General features: G+C 41.5%; 1 long non-coding RNA gene across 8 annotated transcripts in view; it reads left to right on the forward strand.

Moving 5' to 3' along the window:
• Positions 1–22703, forward strand: part of LOC125134513 (uncharacterized) — a 74413-nt gene that overhangs the window by 42995 nt on the left and 8715 nt on the right. For 6 of the 8 annotated variants that reach the window (XR_007136664.1, XR_007136666.1, XR_007136661.1 and 3 more), the window contains 2 exons: positions 9694–9747; positions 12686–12806. This is a non-coding gene — a long non-coding RNA (uncharacterized LOC125134513). The remainder of the gene's footprint in view (positions 1–9693; positions 9748–12685; positions 12807–22703) is intronic. The other 2 variants (XR_007136663.1, XR_007136662.1) reach the window with 1 other exon arrangement.

Genomic DNA, 22703 nt, shown 5'->3' on the forward strand with positions numbered 1-22703 from the left:
TGTTGTTTGGCAGAATGCTGTGTGATTGTCCAGAAGGTCATGTTAGTTGATGGTATTGCCCATGTTTTCTAAATACTTAATTTTTTTTTGATTTTTAAAGTTTTATTGAGGTATAGTTGATTTACAATGCTATAGTTGATTTACAATGTTATGATAATTTCTGCTGTACAACAAAGTGATTCAGTTATACATGTACACATATCCATTCTCTTTCAGATTCTTGTCCCATATAGATTATCACAGAATACTGGGTAGAGTTCCCTGTGCTATGTAACAGGTCCCGTTGGCCAATCATTCAATCTACCTCAGTGTGTATATTCCAATCCCAAACCCCTAGTCCACCCCCCACCGCTCATTCCCTTTGGTAACCGTAAATTTTTTAAAAGTCTGTGAGTCTCTTTCTGTTCTGCAAATAAGTTCATTTGTAACCTTTCTTTTTTTTTAGATTCCACGTATAAGTGATATCATATGATGTTTGTCTCTCATTGCCTGACTAACTTTACTTAATATGATAATTTCTAGGTCCATCCATATTGCTGCAAATGGCAGTATTTCATTCTTTTTTATGGCTGAGTAATATTCCATTGTATGTATGTACTATATCTTCTTTATTTCTCTCTTGATGGATGTTTAGGTTGCTTTCAAGTCTTGGCTATTGCATTTTTTTTTGTCTTTTTGCCATTTCTTGGGCCGCTCCCATGGCATATGGAGGTTTCCAGGCTAGGGGTCCAATCGGAGCTGTAGCCACCGGCCTACACCAGAGCCACAGCAACGTGGGATCCAAGCCACGTCTGCAACCTACACCACAGCTCACGGCAATTCTTGATCTGCCCACTGAGCAAGGCCAGGAATCAAACCTGCAACCTCATGGTTCCTAGTTGGATTCGTTAACCACTGACAGTGAACATTGGGGTGCATATATCTTTTCAAATTACAGTTTGCTCCAGATAGATACCCAGGAGTGGGATTGCTGGATCATATGATAGTTCTATTTTTTGTTTTTTGAGGAAACACCATACTATTTTCTATAGTTCTTGTACCATTTTACATTCCTACCGACAGTGTTAAGAGGATTCCCTTTTCTCTACACCCTCTCTAGCATTTATTTTTTGCTATTTGATGATGGTCATTCTGGCTGGTGTAAGGTGGTATTTCATAGTAGTTTTGACTTGCATTTCTCTAATAATTAGTGATGTTGAGCATCTTTTCATGTATTTTTTTGCCATCTGTAAGTCTTCTTTGGAGAAATGTCTATTTGGATCTTTTGCCCATTTTTTGATTGAGTTTTTTGTAAATACTCAATATTTCAGGGTTTTTTATTTTTCTTATAAGATACTGAAGGAGGGAGCTGAAATACCTAATGTATATAATTCATATAATTTTATAGAATATGATTCAGTGAAATCATGTTAGTAGCATGAAATTGACGATGGGATGATTAAAGTATTTATACCATGGAAACTGGCAAATGCTAAAAATCAAGGCTATCTTTTCCCACAAGTGCTGATTAGTAATTACCTTTTACCACAACACTGCATGATCCCTATAGAGAAGAAGAGACCCCACTTCTCCCATCCAAGTACTAACCAGGCCCAACCCTGCTTAGCTTCTGAGATCAGACGAGATTGGGTGCGTTCAGGGTGGTATGGCCATAGACGAAGAGACCCCACTTGTGATTTCTTCAACTCACCTAGAAAAAAATGCTCCTTCTTGCTTGGTCAGTGTGTATATAGGATCTGGCAAATGGGGATCAGGACTGGGCTTTTCATAGGCGAGGAGAGAGTAGTAGCATTAACAGGTATTTACTAAATACTAAGTTCCCCACCAGCGGTATTAATAATAGGGTTAGGCTGGCTTTTTTGCTGTTTTAACCCTCTGGTATCCTTAGGTTCTCATTATGGAATATGAGACTGCCCAGTGGTTTAAGTATTCCTTCTGACTCACCTAATGATTCTTGGTCCTTGATCAGCTCATGTGCATGGCAAGTATCAGCTAACCATTGTCTGTCAGTGTGTGTATCTGTCCCATCTGCCATATATGTTGGAGCAAAGATGGACAGGGTTAGGAGTTCCTGTCGTGGCTCAGTGGAAACGAATCTGACTAGGATCCATGAGGACATAGGTTCGATCCCTGACCTCGCTCAGTGGGTTAAGGATCCAGCATTGCCATGAGCTGTGGTATAGGTCACAGACATGGCGCAGATTCCGCGTTGCTGTGGCTGTGGTGTAGGCTGGCAGTTATCACTCCTATTTGACCCCTAGCCTGAGAACCTCCAGATGCAGCCCTTAAAACAAAAACAAAAACAAAAACAAAACAGGGTTAGACAGGAGCACGCTGGCTGGGCAACACACACCAACTTGTCATTGGAGCATCTAATGACTTCTTTGGGTATAGAGCACCATAAAACTGCTTTATGATAAGAAACTCCTTTTGATTCAGTTCTTTTCTAAAAAATTAGATGTGTGTTCAATGGTTTTAGCTCTTACAGGGGAAAAAATCTCATTGTTAGCTACTGACTACAGAGGAAAATTAAATCTCTGCTAATATTCAAGAAGGCTGATTTTGAACAGTTAAGCTCTCAAGTTGAGTTGGAAACTCAGAATTTGACCAGTTTTCCATGTCACTTAAGAGTAAGTAATCTGAGTAAATGCAGAAGTACTAAATAACACATTAAAAGATGGAGAGTTTTACAATGTTTGGGTAACAAAGTTTGGTAGAATGACTAAAATAAAACTATGAGGGAGAGACGAGGAAGGAAGTTTTGAATTAATTTTTCTTTCCATTTTTGGTCGCCCCGTGGCATATGGAGCTCCCAGGCCAGGGATCAGACCTGAGCTGCAGTCTTTCCCTAAGCTGCAGCTGTGGAAATGCTGGATCTTTAACCCACTGTGCTGGGCGGGGATTGAACTCATGTGCTGCTGTTCCCACCTTATGTGGTCTTGAGCGTGTGATAGAGCATCAGAGGAATTTATTCTAAACTTGAAAGTTAGAGAAATATGCAAAAAGTAGCAATAAAACAGGGGTCTTAATAGTTAATTACCTTGTTTTGATGGAATCACCTCCAGAATGGGAGCTAGAAGTGACCTGGCTGGTGACAAAGAACTAGTCTCATTGTTGTCATTTTATTTTTCTCTATCATTAAAAAGAGCGAAGTAAGTTAAGATCTTGTTTCTTTATAAAAAGTATATATATATATATATACACACACATTATATGTATACAGTGAAACATGTTATGAATATATCATGTATTATAGTGAAAGATATGAAAAGGAAATCAAAGACATAGGTGAGGAGATTTTAAGTCAAAAGATAATAGGGATATATGACTGCAACAAGCAAGAAAAGCTTAAGTATTAAGAAAAATTGACATCCAAAATTTTGAAATAAAACGAAAAGTCCTTTAAAGTCATACTAGGTCATCATTGAAAGGTCTCATCCAAGATCATTTAATTAAGCAAATGCATCTGTGTTTAACTTTGTTCCTCATTATTTGATGGAGCATTGATACTATGATTTTATATGTTAAATTTTAGATTTCTGTCTGATCGGAAATCTAAACTCCAAAGGTTTCAGTTTATAGCCCTGAAGGGCATTAACCAGTTTTGCATCTATTAACGAATTCATTTCCGGATGCCATTGAACGACTATTTAAATTTCTGTTCCTCGAATTCTCCTTTGAATCAGGTGTACCATCTGCTGAGTCCTTAATTTATTAAATATATATTGAATTAAATAGTTGACATGTCTTGATCATATGTTTACATGAGTCAGGTTTTTAACGTTTTGAAATTTTCCTTCAGTAAAAGCCAAAAAGTCATTACTTTTCTAGAGAAGTCCAACAAAAAATATTGATGTTTTTAGACATTATTTGATAATGGACAACTCACAACCACTCTGTGAGAGTAATTCTAAAGCCTAATTTGCTATCTGAGTATGAACTGGGTCAAAAGTTGGAAGTTGCCAGTGGGCTCTATCCTAAAGACTAGGCTTTAGCAGTTAAAGTGGTCCACTGTCCCATTCAGATCCAGTCTTTTTTTTTTTTTAAGTTTATTTTTTAACTATTATTTTTAATAATGATTTTTATTTTTTCCATTATAGTCGGTTTCAGATCCAGTCTTGTTGTTGAGTGAAGAATCCATTACTTTGGTCTGGCAATATTTTTATATGTACACAAAAACAAATTTGAAAGGATAATCGCCATATGTCAGAGCAGGAAGATATAAAACTGTAAGACACTTTAATGTCCCACTTAATCAGTTGTGTCATTTAAATATTTGAAAATGAGCATATATTCGCTTTAATAAAACCATAAAAATATGCCACATTGAAAAATGTCAATTTCATATTACTTATTCATGGTGTTAATGATTTCTATTGTAATCCTTTGCATTGGTCTTGGATAACTTGAGATGGACTCTCCTACTTAAAATTTTCCTCCATTGGAGTTCCCTTTGTGGCTCAGGAGTCAACAAACCTGATGAGCATCCATGAGGATTCAGGTTCAACCCCTGGCCTCACTCTGTGGGTTAAGGATCCAGCATTGCCACGAGCTGTGGTATAGGTTGTGGATGCGGCCCAGATCCCTCATTGTTGTGGCAGTGGCATAGGCCGGCAGCTGTAGCTCCAATTCGCCTCCTAGCCTGCGAACCTCCATGTGCCATGAGTGCAGCCCTAAGAAGCAAAAAAGAATGTTTTCCCTCATTGGATTAATATTTAAAGCTTGATAATAGTACTGCTATTAGGAGTTCCTGATGCGGCAGAGTGGGTTAAGAATCTGACTGCAGTAGCTAGGGTCACTGTGGAGCTGCAGGTTTGATCACCGGCCCACTGCAGTGGGTTTCAAGGATTCGGCATTGCAGCAGCTGTGGCTCAGACTCAATCCCTGGCCCAGGAATTCCATATGCTGTGAGTGTGGCTGTTAAAAAAAAAAATACTGCTGCTAGCAGTACCCACCCTCACCCACCATTGAATCAATACTATGTATTATGTATAGGAGATATCAGATTATATCTATTATTTAATCCTAAATCCTTTTTTAGAATGAACATAACTATCACATTTTAGGGATAAAGTAAACAGGAGCTTTGAAAGGTTAAATGATTTAATCAAGCCAAACTGGGATTTGCATCTCAGACTTCAGGGTACCTCATGCCATGCCTCGCCCACTCTTCCACACCACCTGTGCTCTACCATGTCGTGTTCATATTAAAATGCAGGAACATGAGCAGATTTCCAGGATGCAAGGACACAATCATCGCACGATTCCTTTGGGATAAATCTAATCTGGCCGCCCAAACCTTGGAAGGTGTAAATTGTGTAATAATAGTTGATGAGGGCCCTCATCTCCCCAGGTCTCTCCAGCCCAGGTCCGTTTCCCTATGGACGTCACCAAGCCCCCTGGCGTCATCACTCTTCAAAGAATTAGGAACAAGAAGGAGCATACGTCACCTGATGCCATTAAATGCGATTTGAATGGATTTTCTAATGTTTCAAAGTACTTTCTTGCAGACAGCTAAGACATTCATAAAACCAGCCATGAGCATGCTATTGCCTGTAAGTGTAAACAGTTATGATAGAAGAGTGACTGCGTCCACCCCGAGAGCCTTTGAAGAGGAGACTGAGAGAGGGGCCAGGGCTCCTTTGATCATCCCCACGCAAATCCCCGATAGCTGGCAGAAAGCTGCTTTAGGTTGTGCCCTGTTTTCTTTTTGAAGTGCATAGGGAACAACTCATTAAGAAGTAATACTGTCCTTTTGAGGATTTTTTTTTTCCCTAAATTGGAAACAATTATGGGAGTTAGACTCTTCCTTTTTTTTTTTTTTAAAATATAAATTTTCTCTGTGACTCTTCCTCTGAAGAATTCCTTTAGAGGTCAGAACAACAAACCAATGCTGTTAGCTTCTGGATTTGTTTATCAGGTTGGCTCAGGGTCCCCCTTCCTTTCTCTCCGTCTTGTGTGCAATTAGACAAAAGAAGCCCCAAACGTGGAATAATACCTCATTTCATATTCCTTGGGTTTCAGTAGAGGCGCACCAAATGGTCTCCCAACTCAGAGGAAGGAGGTAGAATGTTGCAGTTAGGAATCTTATCTGGGAGTTCCCGCTGTGGCTCAGCAGTTATTGAACCTGACTAGCATCCACTGAGGATACAGTTTCCATCCCTGGCCTTGCTCAGTGGGTTAAGGATCTGGTGTTGCCGTGAGCTGTGGTGTAGGTCACAGATGCGGCTCGGATCCTGTCTTTTGTGGCTGTGGTGTAGACTGTCAGCTACAGCTCCGATTCGACCCCTAGCCTGGGAATCTCCATATGCCGATTCGACCCCTAGCCTGGGAATCTCCACAGTGGCCTAACCACTGTGGCTAGGAGAAGGATCATTTAGAGTGGCCCTGAAAAAAAAAAGGAATCTTTTCTGCTTGTCCATTTCATTTTCTTCGGCCTGTTTCTCCAAGCAGTTCCGTCCTGGCGTCCTGTACTTCGCTGACCATGGTGATGGGTCACCGGTTGTCAGGCGAGGTGGGGTCCCTTGTTGGTTGCTTCCCTTTGGCCCTCTCTCAGATTATTTGGAAGAGTGATAGAATTCTGCAGAGAGAGTAGTGGTACCCCCCAATCAGAGAGCGAAGAAGGACTGGCTTTGCCCCCAGACCCCTTCCTTCGCCCAGAATACCCTCCTCCCCTTCTCCACCCGTATCTTAAAGGCACAGCTTGACCACCACCTCTCCCACTGACAGACCCACTCCTGCCAGCGGGCATTGCTGAACCAAGACTTAATTATTCTCTAATTACTATTTTTTTCTTTTGGCCCCCCCCCTGCGGCATATGGAGTTACTGGACCAGGGATCAGATCTGAGCCACAAGTGTGACCTAAACCGAAGCTGTGGAAATGCTGGATCCTTAATCCACTGTGCGGGGCTGGGGATCGAACCTGTGTCCCAATGCTCCCAACTGCCGATCCCATATCGTCACAGTGGGGACTCCTCTAATTATTTTTGGATCGTGTCGTTTGCAATTATTTGTTTCTTTATTAATTGAATACCATCCTTAGGGTCTCTCGGGTTAAATTTTTGTTTGTTGGTTTTTGTTTTTCAGGGTTGCACCCACGGCATATGGAGGTTCCCAGACCAGGGGCTGAATTGGAGCTACAGCTGATGGCCTATGCCACACTCACGGCAACTTGGGACCAAGGCATGTCTTCGACCTACACCACAGCTCCCCTGCCAGTTTCCTGGGGGCGGCAGAAAAGTCAATAGCTTTTGCAGCCCTGGAGGATAATGCTCCTTATATTCGAGTTTGAACCTCATCCCCTCCTAACTAACTAACTTGTTTCTCAACGTAATGATGTTAGTTAATAATAACAGTAGTGAGTCCTGAAGGCTTGACATCTCAAGTCCAGACACTTGGGGTCACCTCTGCCTCGGCCTTCTCCCCACGCTCAGGTTGAGTATTAATGACCAAGTCAGCACCCCTAGAACCTGAAGAGCACTTCTGGGCCCTTACTCATGTTGTCCCTCTGCCTCAATATTCTCCTTTATTTTATTTATTTATTTTTAATTTTTCTTACCCATGGCATGAGAAAATTCCTGGGCGGGGTATTGAACGCCAGAGCGATGATAATGCCAGATCCTTAGCCACTAGGCAACCAGGGAACTCCCTGAATATTCTCCTTTAGTCTGGTGAGATCGAAAGAATCCTTTTTATGAAGACTAATGCAATGTCCAGGAAAAGTTTGCATGGGGTCTGTATGAGTCATGACTATTTTTATTACTTACAGGAGAAGAAAACCCAACTCAAACTGCCTTAAATAATAAATGAACTTTATTGGCTATTAGCAGGAGGGAAGGACTAGCTTCAGGTGAGACTTGGTCCAAGGCTCCAATCATTTTATCAGGAGTTAGTTTCTTTCTCCATTTCTTGCTTTCCTTTGGTGCTGACGCTAATTTTTAATTTTTTTAAAATTTTTAATTTAAAATTTTTAATGAAAAAATTTAAATTTTAAAGTAATTTAAAAAAAATTTTGATTTAATTCTAGTAGTCTCTCTCCTCTGGTTCCAAGATGGTAGCTGCAACTTCTTTGGCTATGTAGGTCCTACTTAAGTCTGGAAGGAATAGGAGATACTCTCTTTCTCAGGAATCTTTGTGGAAGTGTCATTGAGTGCTGACTCAGATTGGATCATGTGCCCACCCTGGCCTAACCACTGTGGCTAGGAGAAGGATCATTTAGAGTGGCCTATGCCAATAGTGATTTGCCCTAGCCTTGGCAGTGAGGTCAAGACTATTCAAGCCAGGAGTTCCCATCATGGCTCAGTGGTTAACAATCCGACTAGGAACCATGAGGTTGCGGGTTCGGTCCCTGCCCTTGCTCAGTGGGTTAACGATCCGGCGTTGCTGTGAGCTGTGGTGTAGATTGCAGACGCGGCTCGGATCCCGAGTTGCTGTGGCTCTGGTGTAGGCCAGTGGCTACAGCTCCGATTCGACCCCTAGCCTGGGAACCTCCATATGCCGCGGGAGCGGCCCAAAGAAATAGCAAAAAGACAAAAAAAAAAAAAAAAGACTATTCAAGCCATAGCAATTTTCCAAAGAAAATTCAGGGAACTGCAGCTAGTTGAGTGTGGAGATGCTGAGGAAGGAATAAATAAATGTCCCTTTAAAGGCCCAACCCATGAATGCTTTGATGACACGATGCAAGTTTGGACTGAATGATGGCAGCTGTGGGAAGCCAGCAGGATCTTTAGTCAATTATTTTCAGATCTCTCTCTCTTAATTATTGGAAATAATAGTGATGAAGGAAAGGAGAGATTTTAGAAACAGGATATTAAAGCGTATAATAATATGTAATAAAAATATGTAAAGAGTATAATAATATCTAAAATGTCACAGCCTTTTTTTTTCTCTCTTTTTACCTATGACATTATGAAAGTTCCTGGGCGAGGAGTCAAATTGGAGCTGCAGCTGTGGCCTACACCACAACCATGGCACCACCAGATCTGCACCACATCTGCGACCTCTGAGTGAGGCCAGAGGTTGAACCTGCATCCTCACAGAGACAGCGGTGGGTCCTTAAACCACTAAGCCACAACGGGAACTCCTGGCAGTTCTTTTGGGAAAAAATAAAACCAGGGTTCTGTCACGGCAAATGGAACATTCAAGGTTAAATAAACCCAACACATGAATAAGTGATATGTATTAACTCCTTTCTGGCTCTCATTAAGGAATATCTCAGTATTAGAAACAGGTCCCTTGTTCGCTGCTCTTTTGATTTTATTTAGGGATTTTAGAGTAAAGGAATCAATGTTTCCTACAGTCTTTATCAGGCAATTAAGAACAAAGAGCTCCTCCAAGAGGAAGGTGCCATGGAAAACATGTCCTCACCTACCTCATAGCTCTGTCCTCCTGGAGACTAGTAAACAGTTAACTGTCTAATGGTTATCCTTTCTCCTCAGTTTATTTTTATTAATGAAGGAATTAGAGACCTGCTTCTTTCAACAGAGATTAACAATCTGAGGGACATTAGAATCTCAGCATGTTAGCGCTAGCAGCAACCAGCCAGGGTGACTCACCTGATGAGAAAATAGAGGGGGCGAGAGAAGTGACAAGTGCGGAAGCTGTGTGGAGGGTCAGTGGCTAAGCTTTAGGTCTTTGAAGAGCCTGTTTGGGGCTTGATCCTCATTTGCTGTTTCTCTTCCCACCTCGTGTAGGATCTCAGGGGCAGCTGCTGGGACGTGTAAGCTGGAGAAGATGCCTGCCAATCAGTGAGTTCTGCTTTTTGTCTCTAATGGCTTTATTATATAATATGCAAACCCTGCACATATTTAACGTAAAAAATTGGATGTTTTTGGATATATACGTCCACCTGTGAGATTATATTTCCACTTATATAAAGTACCTGTCATAGTCAAGCTCATAGAAGCCAAATGAGTTCTCATGCTCTGTTGAGGGGACACCTTCTATGAGCGCATAAAAGCTGTTGTCCTCTGGAGTTCCCGTTGTGGCTCAGTGGTTAATGAATCCTACTAGGAACCATGAGGTTGCGGGTTCCATCCCTGGCCTTGCTCAGTGGATTAAGGATCCGGCGTTGCCATGAGCTGTGGTGTTGGTCTTAGATGTGGCTCGGATCCCACATTGCTGTGGCTCTGGTGTAGGCCGGCAGCTACAGCTCCGATTGGACCCCTAGCCTGGGAACCTCCATGTGCTGTGGGAGCAGCCCTAGAAAAGACAAAAAAAAAAGACAAAAAAAAAAAGCTGTTGTCCTCAAAAATGATCACTAGATGGCAGAAAAATTCCATGTACCTGGTAAGGAGGCGCCTGTTCCTAAAATTTTGAAGCTCTGAGTATCTGTAAGCAGAGCAGCTCATCTGCCTGGTGAGCATAGAGACTTAGGAAGTCCTCCACATCTGTACCTTTTCCCAGGGTCTGATGGTTAATCTCATTCTTCTTTACTTTAAAACATGTCAGGAGGAAATAATCTATTTTGAAAACCATTTTTTAAAAGGCTTGGTGTTCCCTTTCGGCACACTGGGTTAAGGACCTGGCAGTTGTCACTGCCACAGCTGGGGTCGCCGCTGTGGTACAAGGTTTGATCCCTGAATGCTATGAGTGCACCAAAAAATAATAAAAAAGTTTTTTTAGGCTTGCATGACCATTCGGTAGTATTTCACATTTCCTGCTAGAATTTTCCGTGTTACTGTAGAAATTATTTGACAACCCAAAGTGATGAATCTCTGGTGGTCAGAGCAGCATCTGAAATATTTTTGGATGAGGCAAAGTTCAATTGTGTCTGAAATCAAGTCAGTGGAGGTAGCCAGGGCTTCTAGTAATAATCATAACAGCTTTTGTTTATTTAGCACTTACCATGGACCAGGTACTATAGTAAGCATTTTATATTGGTAAATGTATTTAATATTCATAATAATCGTATGAAGAAATGCATATTAAATCTGTTTTACAGAAGAGTACAGAAGAGCTTAAGCAGTTAAGAAGCCCAGGGAGCTTAAACAATTTGCTCAAGGTCGTATAATTAGGAAGATGTCAGTGACCTGAATAAATGGAGTTCCCGCTGTGGTGTAGTGGGTTAAGGAGCCAGCACTGATTCTACAGTGACTCAGGTTAAATCTCTGGCCTGGTGCAGTGGGTTAAAGATCAGTGTTGCCGCAGCTGTGGTGTAGGCTGCAGCTGCATCTTGGATTCAGTCCCTAGCCTGGGAACTGCCATATGCTGAGGGTGCGACCAAAAAAAAAAAAAAAAGTATTTCTGGTACACAGCGTTCACAGCATTGGTGATTGATGTCCGCATCATCAGGCTTCATGAATTCTGATGAAAAGGAATTGTCTCTTTGGCCCTGTGATGCCTATGTTAAAAATCTTCTGCTCATCCGTGACCCCTGGAAAGAATCTAGAAAACAGTTTTAGTTGGCTTATCCTGAGTGAGGATGCGCATAAATTCCTAAGGGAGGAGTGTGGCGATGTCAAGGCTGATGTTAGCAGGATATTTTAAAGTGAGGCTGTTCTGCCAGCTCCAGGTTACATGGCCTTCTTCAGCGCAAGGGAAGAGTTAAATCACGCATCCCAGCTGCTTCCAGAGGTCTGCTCAAAGCTACCCTCCATTTCCTCTGCAGACACACATTCCCTATGATGTGTTTCTCTGATATGTCATAGTCCTGTGCCTAGAGATCAGCCGCCCTACCCAGGGGCTCATTTCCTAACCCTTGCTGTAGATGTTAGGATTCTGGGTTGAAAGTGAGAGAATCCGTCTCCAGGTAGCTCATTCAAGAGAGTGCTATCATATTATCTTCCATTATGGTCTTTCCCAAAAGACTGGATATAGTTCCCCGTGCTGTACAGTAGCACCTCATTGCTTATCCATTCTAAACGTAACAGTTTTCATCTGAAGAATGTATGTGTACGTATGACTGGGTCACTATGCTGTACAGCACGTGTGGACTCAACGCTGGAAATCAACTATACCCAATAAAAAATTAATAGCAAAAAGATCAGCTCAAGTGTAGCTCATGGCACACAGGATGGGAAGCAGCTGGATTTCAGGAGCAATGGAATCCCACAAAAGAAAAACACCTGAGATCATTCCATGCCCATCTCCCATCCCTGCTTATGCTTCTCCCTATATGTGTCCATTTTTCTTATTTCTTAGCCCTGAACTTTTCCTGCCTCTCTGTAAATATCCTTGGCCACCCACAGCTCTAAAATCCCCATGGTCAGGTGTTCTGTCACACAAGCAAATCTGACTTCTTCGTCTCAAATCCACGTTCCTCTTGGAAATATATGATGGGCTTATTCTGGGATATTATTTTGCAGACACCTTAATTTTTCTTTGTCTCAGGCCACAGTGTGCTTTAGCAGTTTTTTGTTTTGCTTTTTCACCATGAAGGGGCTCTTCTTGCTCACTTTTAGATAAGGTTGTGTCAGGTCTTCCAGTGTAACCTGGTAATTTCAAAGGACTTTGTCAGTTGGCTCTAATTCACATTCTCAGAATTGGGAAAATCTGGGCCTTTTGAGATAGAGGAGTTCCTTTCCTTTCCCTTTTAACTTTTATTTTTTTTTCCCCCTAAAATAGAATGTAATGTTTCCAGGTGCCGTGCAGCTCTTTGACAAAACACAGGCTGCTTTAGTTGTTTTTAATGAACATTATCGCCAGCTGCTCAGCTGTGAGAATTTTTTTTTTTTTTTTTTCCAGGTGGTGATGGAGAGGTGCACCTTGAAGGTTGCAGTTTGAGTCCCTGATGCCCCTGTGGGTACCAGGGACTCTGTCCTGCAGAGGGTGCCAGCGCTCCTCATTTCTTGAAGCACCTGAGCAGGTTAAAGCCTGGGATAAGGTTGTCAAGTGGGCATCATCTAAGTTTGGACCCCAGCTTCTCTTTGTGTTGCTCTTTCTCCCCCATGTGCTGAGCCTGCTGTGATGGGTTGTTGATCAGTGGGCTTGTCCCGTGGTTGCCAGATCTTCATAGAAGTCCCAGGCTGTTTCTGCTGCCTCCGTCATCATCCGGTTCACCTTCCCTGCTAAGCCTACAGAAACGGAGGATGAGGAAAAGGGGACGGGTGTGCTGTGCCTCTTCCCACTGCAATTTTCCACCTACACTCCAGCCTTTTAGAGATTCTCCAAGACCATCCCTTATGAAAGCTGCAGGCTTCCGGGAGACAGATAGGCAATCTCCTTCCCTAACTGGGTGCATCTGCTTATATAGGAGACTGGCTCGAAGAAGAGGAAAGAGAATTGACACAGGCAGCAGGCAGGCAGGAAGACAGAGTGCAGTGGAACCTCAGTAATTTTGGAGGGTCAAGGTCACGAGTGCCCGACGGATCAAGAAGAGTCTCCTGAAGAATGAGCGTATCCCCGCTGGTTTTATCTTATAATCAATAATTATTATAAATTCCCTTTCTCATACCATAAACAAAAATCAATTCCAGGTGGGCTCTAGATCTAAACATGAGACTTAAAGCAATAACGATTCCAGAATAGAATTCAAGAGAATATCCTCAAGACTCAGTGGCTGGCAGCAGTCTCTCTGACAGGACACACACACACCCACGTGCCCTGTGTCCACGTTGTACAGGGCCAGGTGTTTTGCAGAGTTTATTTTCTACTCACACGATCCCGCGAGGTAAAAATAACTTCCCACTTCTGAGACTCGGAAAATTAAAATTCCACATCTGACTGGCTGTGCCGGCTTTGCAAGGCTGATGAGCGGGTGCTAAGTCTGATTGGAGTTCTCATCTGAGCTCTCACCCCACCCCGCACAGTTGGCTGCAATGATATTGGTAGTTAAAATCAGGGATTTTTTTCAAACAGGAGTGTTCGATAGTCTCAAATTAGGAAGAAAAAAAAAAAAATCTTATGTTCATGAAGCATCTATCATGCCAGGGACTAAGTGCACTCATTCATAGGCATGACCGTGCTCCACCCTTACAACCGTCCTAGCTGATGAGAATGATTGATAGAAAAGTGAAACCTCCTTCCCCAAGGTCACAAAGCTAAGCAACCAGAGGAGCCAGGATTACATCCAGATTACATCATCATTTTTTGGGGGGGGGTGCACCCATGGCACGCAGAAGTTCACAGGCCAGGGATCAAACCCGTGCCATGGCAGTGACCCAAGTCTCAGAGGTGACAATGCCAGATCCTTAACCCAGTGAGCCACCAGGGAACTCCTCAGATAACCCATCTTTATTTACTAACCGTGAAGTGAAAAAGGTCACAGTTATTTGTCTTAGACATTTTTCAGAACATATAGCATATTTCAAAGCATGTAGAATAATTTCAGTTTTCCTACCATGGAACCATAGGGTTTCCACGTTTCTCCTTTTCAACAGCCAGGCAAGTATTTATTTCCCAGTTAGAATGAGAACTGTTTCGGGCTGGTTTCATTTGGCTTTTGGAAATTTTTGCTGAATGATTTTAAATTGCATATCTAGCTAGAGGACTATAGATATTCTGGGCCTGCTATTTCAAAGTGGTGATCAGTGCTTCTGTTGGAAACGTTTAAATTTTCCATTTTATCAGATGCATGGAATTGGAATAAATATTAAGGAATATCACACAGGGCAGAGTATAAGTTTTGGAGCAGAGTATAATAATTATTGTTTCAGGAAATAGTTATCTTTTATTTATTTAAAACATTTTATTAAAGTATAGTTGATTTACAATGTTGTTAACTTCTCTGCAGCAAATGATGAAGTTATACGTACGTATGTTGATTCATATTCTTTTCCATTATGGTTTATCACAGGATAATGAATATAGTTCCCTGTATATTCAGTAGTTCCCTGTATAGTTCCCTGTATATGCAGTAGGACCTTGTTGTTTATCCATCATATATTGTTCGCATCTGCTAATCCCGAACTCCCAATCCTTTCCTCCTTGGCAGCCACAAGGAGAAATATTTCTTTTTCTTTTTTAAAAAATTAATTTCATTGGAGTATAGTTGGGTGGAAATAGTTCTTTATTTTCCAAAACGATGAAAAAAAAAATGTTCAGGGAGTTTCCATTGTGGCTCAGCCATAATGAACCTGACTGGTATCCATGGGGATGTGGGTTTGATGCCTGGCCTTGCTCAGTGGGTTGAGGATCTGGCGTTGCCATGAGCTGTGGCGTAGGTCCAAGATTCGGCTCTGGCATTGCTATGGCTGTGGTATAGGCCGGCAGTTGCAGCTCTGATTTGACCCCTAGCCTGGGAACTTCCATGTGCCACAGGTATAGCCCTAAAAATCAATTAATCAGTAAAATAAATGTTCAGAGCAGAGCGAATATCACTAACCAGGATCATTTATCCCACTCTTTGATTCAGTCCTTTCTATTTCTTGCCTTTCCCAAGATTATATACAGAGTTTTCTGTGAAATACGTTTTTCGTTCAACCTCACTCCCTCCTTCACTGCCCCGAACTCTAAGCATGGACACTCAAGACAAGAAGTAAACAGCTTGATGCTGGCTTGAGGATGGAGGGGGGCATGTGAAAGTCATGAGAAGGAAAGGAATTCTGCCACCTCCTCCCCTCCTGTAACCAGGAATTGTAGAAAAGCCTCTTCTTTTACAACAGGGAATAGACTTGGCGGGCAGTGTTTGCCATCTTTGTGGACCAGGCTCACGTGCAATAACACAAACTAAGCGCAGAGATGCTGAAACAGCACGTGGAGCCAGGAGCAGCCAGGCTTGGCGCTGATAAACTCACCCGTGACTTTATGAGGAAACGAGAATACATTATGATAGGATAAACCCATCCTTGACATTTTTTCAAGGAAATGATTGTATCACCTTATCTTGTATTTTAAGTTATTCTAGGTCTTTGGATGGAGAGTCAGAGACTAATAAAGTTAATGCAGTTGCTGAAATATTTATTTAGGACGGGAGCTAGATGTGAGAAGTTTAGGCACTTGGGACTGCAGGTTTGGGGGAGGGTGATAGCCTGTAATGATTGGTAAGTTTCTTTCAACTTTAGCTTCCCTCCGGGAGAAACCTGCAGGCAAAGTACATTCAGATCTTACTTGTGAGGAAGGGCAGCCAGCAAGTCACAGAATGCCTGGAGGGGACGGTGTCCCTGGATCTATAAACTTTAAGCAGCAGGACCTGGGAGAGGGTACAGAGTCTGTGGGGTTGGTAGCAGGGGGAGGACAATGAATTCCTGACATCCGAAGCGTCAGTGTGATGGGTGGGTACCAGAGTTAAGTTTTAAACTGGTGCCTGGGAGTTCCCCTTGTGACTCGGTGGTAACAAACCTGACTAGTATCCATGAGGATGGTTCAATTTATGGCCTCACTTAGTGGGTTAAGTATCTGATGTTGCCCTGACCTGTGGTGTAGGTCACAGAAGTGGCTTGGATCTGGCATGGCTGTGGCTGTGGTGTAGGCTAGCAGCTACAGCTCTGATTAGACCCCTAGCCCGGGACCATCCATATCTCACGGGTATGGCCCTAAAAAGACAAAAAAATAAAAAAATGAAGAAAATAGACACGTGCTAACATACCCCTTGCTGGTTCACTGTCTCCATCCTTGATGAGGCTTCTGTTTCTTTAACACTTATTTCACCTATGATTTAAGAGGTAACAGAAGAAACTGGGTTTGTTTGTTCCAAGTTGAGAGTTCTGTTTTTTTTTTGTTTTTTGTTTTTGTTTTTTTTTTTTACCGCAATTAATTGCATTAAACAGAAACAATAACAATGAAACAGGAAGCTGTGATGGAATGAATTAGGTTTGACTTTAGATATCATTGGAGTTTAAACCTTTTCTTCTAACATTTTTTTCTTTCAGTTTTATTGTTATGACTGATATACAGCACTGTCTACATTTAAGCATAAAACTCTGGTTTACATGCATCATTAAATGATTTACTGCAGTACGTTTAGTTAATGTGTCCTCTCATATGGAATAAAATGAGAGAAACAGAAGCAGTGTTTTCCCTTCTGATGAGAACTCTTAGGATTTACTCCCTTGACTGTCCTGTGTGGTGTACAGCAGAGTGAATTAGAGGTATTATGTTGTACACGACATCCCAGTACTTATTTCTCTTATGTTCGTACCTTTTAATTCCCTTCATGGAGTTCTCCCTTCCCCCGCCCCTGCCTCTGGTAACCACAAATCTGATTTCTTTTTCTGAGTTTATTTTTAAAGAATAACTGACCTACAGCACGATCCTGACAATATAGTGATTTAATGTCACTCTACATTTCAGAACAGTCACCATGGTACGTCTAGTTATCGTGTGTCACCATAGGAAAATATCACATCATCATTGACTGTATTTCCCACACTGTAGGCGTCATACGGTGACCTGCTTATTTTGTAACCGGTAGTTTACACTTCTTTATCTCCTTCATCTATTTCTCTCTTCCCCTCCCTACCCTCTCATCTGTCAACCACCTGTTGGTCATTTGTATCTATGACTGTTTTTGTTATGTTGTGTTTGTTCACTTGTTTGTTTTCCAGATTCCATATATAAGTAAAGTCACGTAGTATTTGTCTTTCTCTTTCCGATTTATTTCATGATGCCCTCTCTGTCCATCCACATTTTCGAAAATGGCAAGATTTCATTCTTTTTTTGGATGAGTAAGATTGCGTGGTATATGTATACCACATCTTTATCCATTCATTTATCAGTGGGCACTTAGGTTGCATCCATGTCTTGGCTGTTGTAAATAGTGCTCCAATGAATGAAGGGTTGCAGGTATCATTTTTGAATTAGTGTTTTTTGATTTCTTCAGATAAATACTCTGGTGTGGAATTGCTGGATCATATGGTGATTCTGTTTTTGATTGTTCAAGGGATCTCCATACTGTTTCTCATCCTGGCAGCACCAATTTACATTTCCAATAGCAGTGCACAAGGGTGCCCTTTTTACACATTCTCATCAACGCTTTCTATTTGTTGTCTTTAGAAATTTTTTTTCCCTTTTGGCAACGCCTGTGGCATGGGAAAGTTTCCGGGCCAGGGATCAAACCTGCACCATAGCAGCAACCTGAGCCACTGCAGTGACAATGCCAGATCTCTTGGTGGGATCTCAGAACCCACTGAGCTCCAGGGAACTCCAGTTTTTCATCTTTTTGATTGTATCATTCTGAAAGGTATGAGGTCTTACCTCATTGTGGTTTTCATTTTTGTTTCCCTGAAGCTTTGTGATGTTGAACATCTTTTCTCGTGCCTGTTAGCATCTGTATGTCTTCTTTGGGAAAATGTCTGTTTCAGGTCCTTTCTGTTTTTGTTTTTGTTTTTTTTGAATGTTGAGTTGTGTGAGTTCTTTGTATATTTTGGATATTAATACTTTATCAGATATTTCATTTGCAAATAACTTCTTTCATTCAGTAAGCAGCCTTATAATTTTGTTGATAGTTTCTTTCACTGTGTGAAAGTTTTTAACTTTGAAGTAGTACCATTGTCAATGGTCATACCACCCTGAACATGCCTGATGTAGTACTACTTGTATATTTTGCTTTTATTTCCCTTACCTGAGGCAACATATGCAATAAAATATTACCAAGACCAATGTCAAATAACATACTTCCTATGTTTTCTTCTAGAAGCTTTATGGTTCCAGGTATTACCTTTAAGTCTTTAATCTCTTTTGATTTTATTCTTATATATGGTGTGAGAAAGTCCAGTTTGATTTTTTTTATCTGTCCACTTTTCTCAACACAATTTATTGAAGAGAGTGTCTTCCCCATTGGATATTCTTGCATTCTTTTTGTAGATTAATTGACCTTATAATTGATTCATTTCTGGGTTCTATTCTATTCCATTGTTCGATATATCTGTTTTGGTGCCAGTGCCACACTGTTTTGATAATTGTTGCTGTGTTATATAGTTTGAGATCAGGGTGTGTGATGTCTCCACCTTTGTCCTTTATTCTCAAGGTTGTTTCAACTCTTTGAAGTCTGTTGTATTCCATACACATTTTAGAATTATTTGTTCTTTTTCTGTGAAAAATGCTATTGGTGTTTTGGTAGAGATTGCATTGAATTTGTAGATTGCCTTTGGTAGTGTGGTCATTCTAACAATATTAATTTCTTCAATTCATGAACACAGTATATCTTTCCATATGTTTGTGTCATCTTCAATTTCTTTCACCAGCACCTAATAGTTTTCTGAGTACAGGTCTTTTACCTCCTTAGTTAGATTTATTCCTAGATATTTTTTTCTTTTTGATGTGATTACATATCAGATTGTTTTTTTAATTTCCTTTTCTGATAGTTTGTTGTTAGTAGATAGAAATGCAACAGTTTCTGTATATTAATTTTGTATCCTGCAGTTGTACTGAATTCATTTAATAGTTCTCATGGTTTTTTGGTGATATCTTTAGGATATTCTATATGTAGTTTCATCTCATCTGATGACAGTGACAGTTTTACTTCTTCCTTTCCAATTTAGGTTCCTTTTTAAAATTTTCTTGTCCTATCACTGTGGCTAAGGCTTTCAATAATGAATAAAGTCGGCAAGAGTGGACATCCTTGTCTCATTCCTGTTCTTAGGGAAATGGTTTCAGCTTTTTACCTTTGAGTGTGATATTAGCTGTGGGCTTATCATATACGGCCTTTATTATGTTGAGGTATATTCCCTCTATGACTGCTTTCTGGAGAATTTTTTTTTCTTGTCTTTTTAGGGCCACCCCTACAGCATATAGAGGTTCCCAGGCTAGAGGTTGAATTGGAGCTGTAGCTGCCAGCCTACACCCCAGCCCAGCAATACCAGATCCGAGCCGTGTCTGTGACCTACACCACAGGTCACGGCAATTCTGGGTCCTTAACCAACTAAAAGAGGCCAGGAATCAAACCTGCATCCTCATGGACACTAGTTGGGTTCGTTAACCACTGAGCCATGATGGGAACTCCTGGAGGATTTCTTTTTTTTTTGTCTTTTTCTAGGGCAGCACCTGTGGCACATGGAGGTTCCCTAGCTAGGGGTCTAACTGGAGCTGTAGCTGCCGGCCTACGCCACAGCCATAGCAACTCGGGATCTGAGCCGTGTCTGTGACCTACACCACAGCTCATGGCAACACTGGATCCTTCACCCACTGAGCGAGGCCAGGGATTGAACCTGCAACCTCATGGTTCCTAGAGAATATTTAAAATCATAAATAGATGTTGAAATTTGTCAAAATCTTTTCCTGCATCTATTGAGATAATCATATGGTTTTTATTCTTCAGTTTGTTAATGTGGTGTATCACGTTGATTGATTTGAGGATATTGAACCATGTTTTTAGTGATATTGGCCTGTAATTTTCTTTTCCTGTGATATCTTTTTCTGATTTTCATGTCAGGGTGATGGCTGGCCTCATAGTATGAGTTTGGAAGTATTCCTTCCTCTGCAATGTTTTGGAGCAGTTTGAGAAGGATGGGTGTTAAATCTTTAATTTTTGCCATTTTAATTACAACATGTGTTGGTGTAGACCTCTTAGTGTTGATTCTATTTGGGACTCTCTGTGCTTCCTCGACCTGGATGTCTGTTTCCTTTCCTTTCCTAGGGTAGGGAACTTTTTAGCTGTTATGTGTTCAAGTATGTTCTTTTTTTGATTGTTTGTTTTTTTATTACTTGAATTTATCACATCTGCAGTTATAGAATGATCATAACAATACAATTTCACAGGATTTCCATCCCATATGTTCTTATCCCTTTATTTCTCACTTCTCCTTTTGGCGCTTCTATAATGCTAGTGTTGGTGTACTTGGCACCATCCCATATGTTTCTTAAACTGTCCTCATTTTTAAAAACTCTTTTTTCTTTTTCTTGGCTCATCTCAAGTGATTTCCACTCCTCTGTCTCTTAGTTTGCAAATCTATTCCTCTGTCTCGTAATCTACTGTTAATTGCTTCTACTGTACTTTTTCATTTCAGTTCTTATATTCTCCAACTCTGGTTCTTCTTTTTATGTTCTACCTTTTGTTGAAGTTCTCACTGTGTTCATCTGTACTTCTCCCAAGTTATTTGAGCATCTTTATGATTACTGCCCTGAACTCATTTTTGGGATAGATTGCTTGTCTCCTCCTTGTTTAGTTCTTCTGGAGTTTTATCTTGTTCCTCATTTGGAACACATTCCTGTGTCTCCTCATTTTGCCTAAATCTCTGTTTTTATTCCTGTGTATTAGGTTGGTAATGTTTCCTGATCTTGAAGAAATGGCCCCTGTGGGCGAAGTTCTGTCAGGCCCAGCAGTACACTCTCCTCTGGTCACCAGAACTGTATGCTCTAGGGGTGCCCATTAGATGGGCTGTGTGGCCCTTCTCTTGTGTTGGGACCAACTGATGTGGGAAAGCTGGTGGGTGTGACTGGCCCCTGGCCCAGTTGGTTGCCAGGCCCTATCTAGTATGAAGGCTTCTGGCCACCAGGAGGTGAGGTCAGGTCATGGGGTCACCTGGCTGTGGGGCCCCAGGGTTTCAGAGCTAGCTGATGTCAATCTGCTGGTGGGTGGGCCATTTCTTGATGTCGGTGGCTGCAGGCTCCCCGAGTCTCGGGGCTAGTATCAGTCCTCTCGTGGGCAGGGCTAGTTCCTGATGTGGCTGACTGCTGGGGTCTGGGGTGTGCCAGAACTGATGTTAGCTCGCTCATGGGTAAGACTGGGTCCTGGGACTAGTCCTGGCCAGCTGATATGTGGAACCAGGTCCTGGGTCTCTGGCTGCAGTGCTTATTTCCCATAAGCCCTCTGACTCTCCTCAAAGCAAGACCTGCTGGATTTCAAAGCCAGATGTTCTGGGGGCTTCTCTTTGTGGTGCAAGGACCCTGAGTTGGGGAGCCTGATGTGGGGCTCCAAACCCTTGTTCCTTGGAGAGAATCTTACACTTGTATGATTATCATCCTGTTTGTGGGTTGTCTACTTGGGGGTGTAGGTCTTGACTAAATCACATCATTCCCATCCTACCCATCTCGTTGTAGTTCCTTTTTTATGTCTTTAGTGGTAGAAGGTCTTTCCTGCTAGTTTTCTCGTCAGTAGTTACTCTGTAAATAGCTGTTATGTTGGCGCCTGTGGGAAAAGGTCTTGATGCTCCGCCATCTTGGCTGCTCTCCTGACGTTTGACACCTTGATTTGCCACTTCTTAGCTGGGTGACCTTAGTCAGATTACTTAATTATTTTTGTTTTTCTCCTTCTCAGTTCTAAAATTGGGAAAATAGTTCCTACCTTTTAGGGTTGCTGCGAAAAACAAATGAACACCCTCCTTCAGTGTCTGAATGTTGGTATGAACTCAATAAAGAATTTTGTGTAAGAGCATATGACTTAGGTCTCTTGGTTACACACATCAAGGGAGTTACATTTACCCACAGTCTTTTTTCTTTGGCTAGTCCTGAATTTGCTAAGACATACAGAACTGGTATAGAGTTCATGAAGAAACAACCAATTTCTTGTTAACTTACTTTGCAAAGGCAAAGCATTTTCACAATAACATATTCATTGCTTATAGCTGCAAAACTTACATTAAGTTTTATGCAGCCTCCTCTGCTCTTCCCATCATAAAATGAAATGCTAGAGAGATGTATATTGCGTAATAATCAGAATTAGTGAGAGGCCATGACCAAGACTTTAAAAACCCCCCAAAAGCACAAAGCTGGGCATCTTTTGGGAGGAAAGAAAGCCCTCCTTAGCCTCCATTAACAGGTGAAAACACAAGTATTCCACCTGAATAACAAAAGTAATTGAAGTTGCATATATATGTCACAAGAAAATCGGTTCATCTTTGAGGATAAAATTTAAGGAGTACTTTGAAGATAATTCAGCGTTGTATGG

The sequence above is a fragment of the Phacochoerus africanus genome, chromosome 8 (genome assembly GCF_016906955.1).
Source record: "Phacochoerus africanus isolate WHEZ1 chromosome 8, ROS_Pafr_v1, whole genome shotgun sequence".
NCBI classification, from domain to species: Eukaryota; Metazoa; Chordata; class Mammalia; order Artiodactyla; family Suidae; genus Phacochoerus; species Phacochoerus africanus.